The sequence below is a fragment of the Camelus dromedarius genome, chromosome 31 (assembly GCF_036321535.1).
Source record: "Camelus dromedarius isolate mCamDro1 chromosome 31, mCamDro1.pat, whole genome shotgun sequence".
In the NCBI taxonomy this organism is placed as follows: domain Eukaryota; kingdom Metazoa; phylum Chordata; class Mammalia; order Artiodactyla; family Camelidae; genus Camelus; species Camelus dromedarius.
Window position 1 is genome coordinate 23,979,664 of NC_087466.1, and position 7,134 is coordinate 23,986,797.

General features: G+C 56.8%; 1 long non-coding RNA gene across 1 annotated transcript; it reads left to right on the forward strand.

Annotated features, from left to right (window-relative positions):
- Positions 1–630: 630 nt before the first annotated feature.
- On the forward strand, positions 631–2,986 carry LOC116149973 (uncharacterized). The gene is made up of 2 exons (XR_004133565.2): positions 631–944; positions 2,562–2,986. It is a non-coding gene; the product is annotated as an uncharacterized LOC116149973 (long non-coding RNA).
- Positions 2,987–7,134: the final 4,148 nt, after the last annotated feature.

Sequence of the window (7,134 nt, forward strand, 5' to 3'; positions counted from 1 at the left end):
TCCTCTAAAAATACACCTAATTACCTTCCCTCCTAGCATAAAATAATTAAATACAATAATAAATAAATAAAATTATAAAAAAAAAAAAAAGTGTGTCCAAGACCAGAAGTGGGGGCCAGGCTGCATCCTTCTTCTCTTCCCAACAGGTCCCCATGTGGAGGCGGCTGGGGGTCTGGGGCCCTGACCCAGCGTCTGTGGAGAGATGTCTCCCCGCATCCACCTCTCCTCTAGGAGCGCCTGAGTTTCCCTCGGAAATCACCTCCCACGGTAAGACCCGTGATCCAGGCAGTGCACCCTCTGCTCCAGGTGGGACTGGGAGTCTGGTCTAGTCAAGTAAAGCCCAGCAGGGACTGAAGTGACTAGTCCCGATCCAGTCACATGACCTCAGCTTGTCCAGTCAGGGTGAGCGCCAGGCCTTGCCCCAGGACCAACAGGAAAGGCTCCTGCACTTCCCACTGCCTATGTTCTGGCTGCAGTGATTGGGCAGAGCTGGTCACATGACCTCTGTGTGTCCAATCAGAGTGAGCATCAGGACTTGCTCAAGGACCAATAGGGAAGGCTCTTACAGTTCCGCTGGCTGTATCCTGGCTGCACTGATTGGGTGAGAAATGGTCACATGACCTCGTTCAGTCCAATCACCAGGAGCGCCAGGCCTTGCCCCGGGCCGACAGGAGAGCCTCGGCCCTGAGAGGAGGCGGGGACGGGACGCTGCCGCCGCCTTGTCACTGTGGAGGATCCTGGAGGAGCCCGGCGGGGAGACTGGGGCCTGTTAGCGAAGCCAGGCCGCATGAAGGCAAAGGCTTGAGCTGGAAGAAGGAGCAGACTGAGTTCTGACGACACCACCGGAGCCCTGGATCCAGCCGCGCCTGAAGCTGGGCCTGCGCTGCCGAGACCGCAGGTCAGGAGCGCACCAACCGCCCCGCTTTTTCCTGAGCAAATCTGAGGTGCGTTTCTGCCCCTCTGGGGCGAGGAGTCCTCGTTAGTACAGAGGGGGCGGGGCGGGGCCCAGAACGGGGACTGTGCCCTTCCCGTCGCCCTGGCCCCGGTGTCCCGTCTGAAGGGGGGGTCAGGGAGCCCGTCCTGGGGGTGGGGGGTCAGGGGCGCCGGGGCCGCGGGGGGTGGGGGTCACCCGGAAACCACTCCCAGGAGTAGGGCACGCGTAGGGGGGCGTGGAGCTGCGGGCACACAGCGGTCTGTGGGCAACGCAGAGTAATAGCCTCCAGCTGCAGCGCACGCACAGGTGGACGCGCACAGGGCTCAGAGCAGACTCTTGGCAACACAGATAAGCAGTGACACTCACAGGCGACATGTGAAAGTGACGCGAGGTACTGCCACGTTCAGGCAGCACTGATGTATCACACAGCAGCACGGGGCCCAGGTAGCACACGGGTCACGTAGACAAAGATGGCATCCATCCAGGTAGCGGTGTGTGGGAGGCTGACAGTACAGTCACCGGGAACACACGTAAGAAGCCCGTAGAGCACAAGAGGACGGCACGTGGGTGACACGCAGCGGAACAGCTGTAAGACAAACAGGTGAGGCACACCGGTAGCCCCCGCGTCACACCCACAGGCAGTTCACATGGGGCCCCACTGCCGGTAACACAGACGCCGCCCCAGATGCACGCACGTGGACTGTATCAAGCTGCAGCACATACACAAGCTGACGCAGCCCCAGACTCGGTCATAAGATTCGAGAAGGATCAGATCTGGGCCCAGTGCTTCCTTTTAGCGTGAGAGCCAGAGGCTCTGGGAGACACCGCGTGTTTGGAAATGGGTGGCAGGTAGAGAAGGGCTGGCAGCTTGGCTGTCGTGCTTGCGTCTGTGGGAAAGCCTGGGGCGCTTAGCATTGGTCTGAGTCCTTGTTTGTGTATTGCGTCAGACCCCTAAATCGTTATCCTTCAGCCTTCCCCAGAGACGACCATCAGGATGTTTAAGTAAAATAACTTTCATGCACATTGCCTTTCCGGCATCACAGGAGCAGTAAACATTTTGCAATGATGCCTTATCTTAGATCTAAAAAACTTGCCTGGACCCCTCCTTGACTTCACAGATCTTCCCCGGTTACGTCCTGTTGCCTGGCCCTTCCCAAGAGCCCCTCTCATTAATGGAAAGAGGGCTTATCTGGGGTGTTGTGGCTGCTGAGAGACCTTCAGATAGCGCGGGGGGCGGGGGGCCCTCCAGGAGCGGGGCAGCGCTGGGCTTCCTGCACCCACCCCTGAGAGCTCCGAGGAAAGACGGGGCCGGGGTCCCTCACGAGGAGGTTGTTGAGGAAACGGTGGAGAGCGGTGCTGCACCTGGACTTTCCGTCCTGGGAGCATTTTCTCCTCTCCACCTTTGGAGTGACCTGAGGATGCTGTCCCTGCTGTGGGCCAGCGCTGACGAAGCTGTGGACACCTTGCCAAGGTGGGGCCGATGGAGGAAGCTGACCCTGGGAGGCGCTGTCATCTGCCGGGTCCTCAGGGGAAGCCCTCACCCAGGGTGGGGCGAGGAGGCTGTCTCATAGCTGTTGCTGTGAGGCCACTCTGAGCCAAGCTCCCTCCCTCCCTTTCCTTCACACAGCACGCACGGGGTAGCAGGAGAAGGGGAAGGACTCTAAGCTCTGGATGAAAATCTGCTAAATTTCCCACGTTGCTGATGCTTGGCACTGTCCAGGGTCCAGGTCTGCAGCTTCGACCCAGAGAATCATGCTCCGCCCCTGGCAGAGACGGCGACCCATGGGCACAGCACAGGCTCGGACCCGGGTTCCCTGGTAGGTGAGCCGCCCTTCTGCGTCATGGAGATGACAGTCACAGCTCAGCCGTGACAGGACTGGGACCCCTCACCCACTGCACCCACCCGGGGACAGGTTTGGGAGCTGGACCATCTCAGTATGACAGTTCTGTTCAAGGTCATGCTCAGCCCAGCTCCCAGAATGCTCCTGGCAGAGCCTGCAGAACTGAGAAAAGAGTTTCTGCATGAATTAAAAATGTATTAAGGCTTTGAAAGACATCAAAGTCAATTCCAGTTTTCAAGAACAAAACACATTTCATGGAATGTCATTGCAATTACCCTGCATTATCAACACCTCTTAGCATCATCTCCATCCTCTCATTTCTTATGCATGATCTTAGCACAGAGTGACATCTGCCTTAGTTTTAATTACAAGCTCATAGTGTCTGAGCGCATTTAGAAGGGAAAGGGACACAGTTCTCCTTGGAGGATAATTATGTGCTTGCTGTAGCCCGTTTACTGTGCCCCAGGCAGTGTATGGCTCAGCCCACACACCCACCATGGACCTTGCTAGAGCTTTGACACCGGCTGCAGGTGCTGAGTGGGTCCAAGAGCCAGTGCCCTCCCAATCAGGTGATCAAGACTGTCTGCATCCCCAAGACCAGTGTGAGATCACTGGGTGTCTCTAAGTCTTCCCGGCGAAGCCCCGAGGGCCAGTCAGGAAGGAAGCCTTGGGCAGTGCCTCACAGCCTACATACAGGGGGTCTCTTGGCCCTGAAATCTCTGGGATGTCGGCTACAGTCAGAAGGTGCTCTCCCAGGGAAGACGCTGCCCCTGAGTGGCCAGACCTTTCCACTCATTCATTTGTTTATCATGTGTTTCCTGGGAACCAGACTCCATCCTTGGTACTGAAGATACGAATCGCAGCAAAGCAGACTCATCCCCTGCCCTTAAGTTCACAGTCCAGAGAAGGATACAGAAGGGGAGTTACTAATCACAGAATCGCAACCTGTGATATATATCGGGACAGACAATTACAGGGAGTTTGGGGGGAACGTGTAACAGGGAGGTCCAGGGAGCTGACATCTGGAGGGTGTGCAGTCAAAGGGCAGGACATTCCAAGCAGAAGGAACAGCAGGTGCAAAGGTCCTGAGGTGAGAGGCCGCACACCACTCAAGTACAAACATCATTGCACCAAAACCTGACACTGACTCGGGGCTCACTGTGCTCACACGCAGTTCTTGCCTCCTTAAATACACCTTCTCATCTGATTCTCATTCCAGCCTGAAAAGTAAAAACAACTTAATGAGCATATTACCATTATTATTTCCGTACTGCAGATGAGGGTGCCAAGGTGCACTATGGGTAATTTGCCCAAGTTCACACAGTTTGTGAGTGGCAGGGCCTGAACAAAGCCATCTGGCACCCGGTGCTGAACTAAAAGATCTCCTAGCACAGCTTGAGCTGTAAGGAGAGAAGAACGCACCGGCAGAGACGTCCTCCCGAGGCTGGGACCCACAACCCACCAGATCCCCAGGCCGGCTCCCTGCAGGGCAGTGGGGTAATGACGAGAGAGGATGCTGAGGACTTTGGGGCCTCAAAGAGAGCAGGGAAGAAGCTGGAGAGAGAGTGACCCCGTCTGATTGCAGACAGACCTGCTTGGGTGTGAGTGACATCAGCCAGGCTCCCTCCCGCATCATTGTAACCAAGTGTCAGAAAAGATAAATAGAGCCATCTTAGACCAGCGACCTGAAAACCCACCTGCCAGGCTACTGACGCACCTGCTGGATCCTTCCTGGGCTGCTGACACCCGCCGCTCGCTGCTGCATTACAGGTGCAAGCCTGCGGCGGAGTGGGGCCCGCCGGGTGGCCAGGGGAGGGGAGGTGGTGTGCTTCCCGTCACTGGAGGCTGAAGAGCAGTGAGCCCTGGACCTCCATCCCAGCCAGGCCCTTGCTCCCTGCCCGGCCCAGCACGTGAAGATCCGCTCTGCTGCCTGCTCCCCTCCAGTGGCTGCTCTCATGGGCGTGGGCCGGGCAGGAGCTGCCACGCGTGGTGCAGGGGAGCCCTGACCCCCACTACCCACGTGTGGTCGGGGACCAGGAAATGCGGAATCCCCGTTCTCGGCTCCAGCCCAGGAATCGGCATCCATGGTGTGAGCAGCCTCAGGGGCTTGGGGCTTGGAGGGCAGTTGCCGTGAGCAGTTGGCACAGCACAGCACAGGGGGAAGAAATGCACCCATTGTGGCTGCATCAGGCAGGGTGAGTCCCACGTGTGGAGAAGCGGGGTCCAGGGCTGGCATCACCGTTCACAGTCATAAGGGAAGGAGGCCCCTCTATCTCATAGGAATTCCTCAAAATCTGATTCTTCCTTACGTTCCAAGATGACTGCGTAAGCTCCAACCTCCACATCTACATTCCAACTGCTGGGACAGGCAGGCCACCACCTTATCTGACTCTACTCTCCCGACCTTCTCGTCACCGCCAGGCTTGGGGAACACAAAAAACCACAGCAGCCACAGCCTGTGTCCTGGGATGAGCACTGGGAAAGCCAGAGTGACCCTCCCAGCAGCGCCAGGGTGAGCGTTCTGTGTGCCCCGCGCTCTCGCCCCACGTGGCGAGAGCCTGCCTGGTGTCCACCTGTAGGACCCAGCAGGGAGAGGAGGGAGAGAGTCGACACACTTAGGAAAGTTCTTGCAAGCCTGGAAACCTGTAGAACCAGGAGCAGAGCAGAGGGACAGACCTGTTTGCGATGTAACTGACAAGCACAGCTCGTGAATCTGATGGAAGCAGAGGAGGCTCCATAATGTCCAGTCACGTGGACAGGCTGCAGAGGGTGCAGGAGCCAGACCACTATCTCATCTGTCTGCACCGACTCCATCAGACCCATGGCTTTTCTTGATTAAATCTTCTGTAAGGGTGCCTGGTGTGGGCGTGCGGGGGAAGGGGGGCAGTCGCACGTGTCCAGGGGCAACGTGAGAGCACCAAGGGGTGCCCCCCACGACCAGCACCTGCCAACAGCCCCCCTTCCTTCCCCAGCCCCTGGGCTACGAGCTGACTTCACCCCCAGACTCTGAGCTCGGCGAGCAGCCAGTGTTCTTGCAAACGGTCTCTCTGGTGGTGGCTTATCTTTGGCTTCGCCTTCATTCTCTCTGAAACATTTTAGATGACTTACTGATTTCTCCAGACAATCATCGATTGCTTTCTCTGGCATTGCATTCTCGATTTCCTTCCTGCCTCTCTGATATTTTTATCCGCCGCCATCATTGTCTCTCTTCCCCATGTGCAGACGTTTCCCCGAGGTTCAGTTATTAGCCACCTTCCCTTTGTAAACACTCCCTTGGAATTCCGTCTACCCCTGTGGTCCAAGTATCATGTAAATAACTCCCATCTCTGCATCTCCAGCCTCGACCCCTTTTCCAGATTCTGTCTCCACTGAAATCCTGCCATGTGATATCTCTGATCTGTTCAGGGTGCATCCAATTATCTGACCTCCCAATACTCGCTCCCGCTGTCTTGTTCAGGGCAGCCCCACCTTCCCAGCCCCCAGGTCCCAAATACCGATGTCATGCCTCCTTGAAATGTGCTGATGACCCACATCCAATCCAAGACCCATGTCTGGGCTGTCTTGGATCTGTAACCAGACAGAATAGGTGTCGCTGATGGCACTGGTGGCACCAAGAGAACGAGGATCCGATTAGGCTGAAAAGCAGGGCTGTCTCTAGCCGCTAAACGCTGCCCTCTTGCAGGAGACATCTGGGCAGCGCTCTGCAAAGGCCAGCCTCGGGATGCGCAAACACCCTGAACGAGGCGCACGCTGAGGCAGTGTGCTTGATGGGGGCAGCCCCTCAGAAGTCACTGTTGCTCCCTAGCCAGACAAGCACTGAGTAAACGCAAGTGATCAGCGCCCAAAGTCAGGTCCCCTCGGGCCCCACGTGCAGGGAGGGGGCGTCCGGCAACCCTGAGGCGCGGCACAGCGCAGGGTCGGCAGGCTTCCGGGAAGTGGCCGCTAGATGGACAAGCAACGAACAAATGAATGAACGTGCAAGAGCGCTGCCCACAGATGCAGCCTCTCCCCGGAGGATGCGTGACAGCCATAGGGGCTCCCTGGTCAGAAGCCCGAGCTCCCGGCGCCCACGGCTCCTGGCGGCAAATGCCTGTAAGACCAAGCGCTGGTCCCACGTGTCAGCTCTCGGGGAGGCTGCAGCCGGGTGCCTTCACAAAGTCAATACAGGTAAAATAAAACACCTGAATCTGGGAAGGCAAAATACCTTGAATTATTCAGCTTCAATCTTTAGATCCTGGAAAGCTGTAATTGAAAGGAGCAGTCACTGAGACACAGGCATCAAATGTGCTGTTTTTAAAGCCACGCTTGTTTCTTCTGAAAAATGAAGGCAATAAAACTGAAGATCTCTGGAAAACCCTC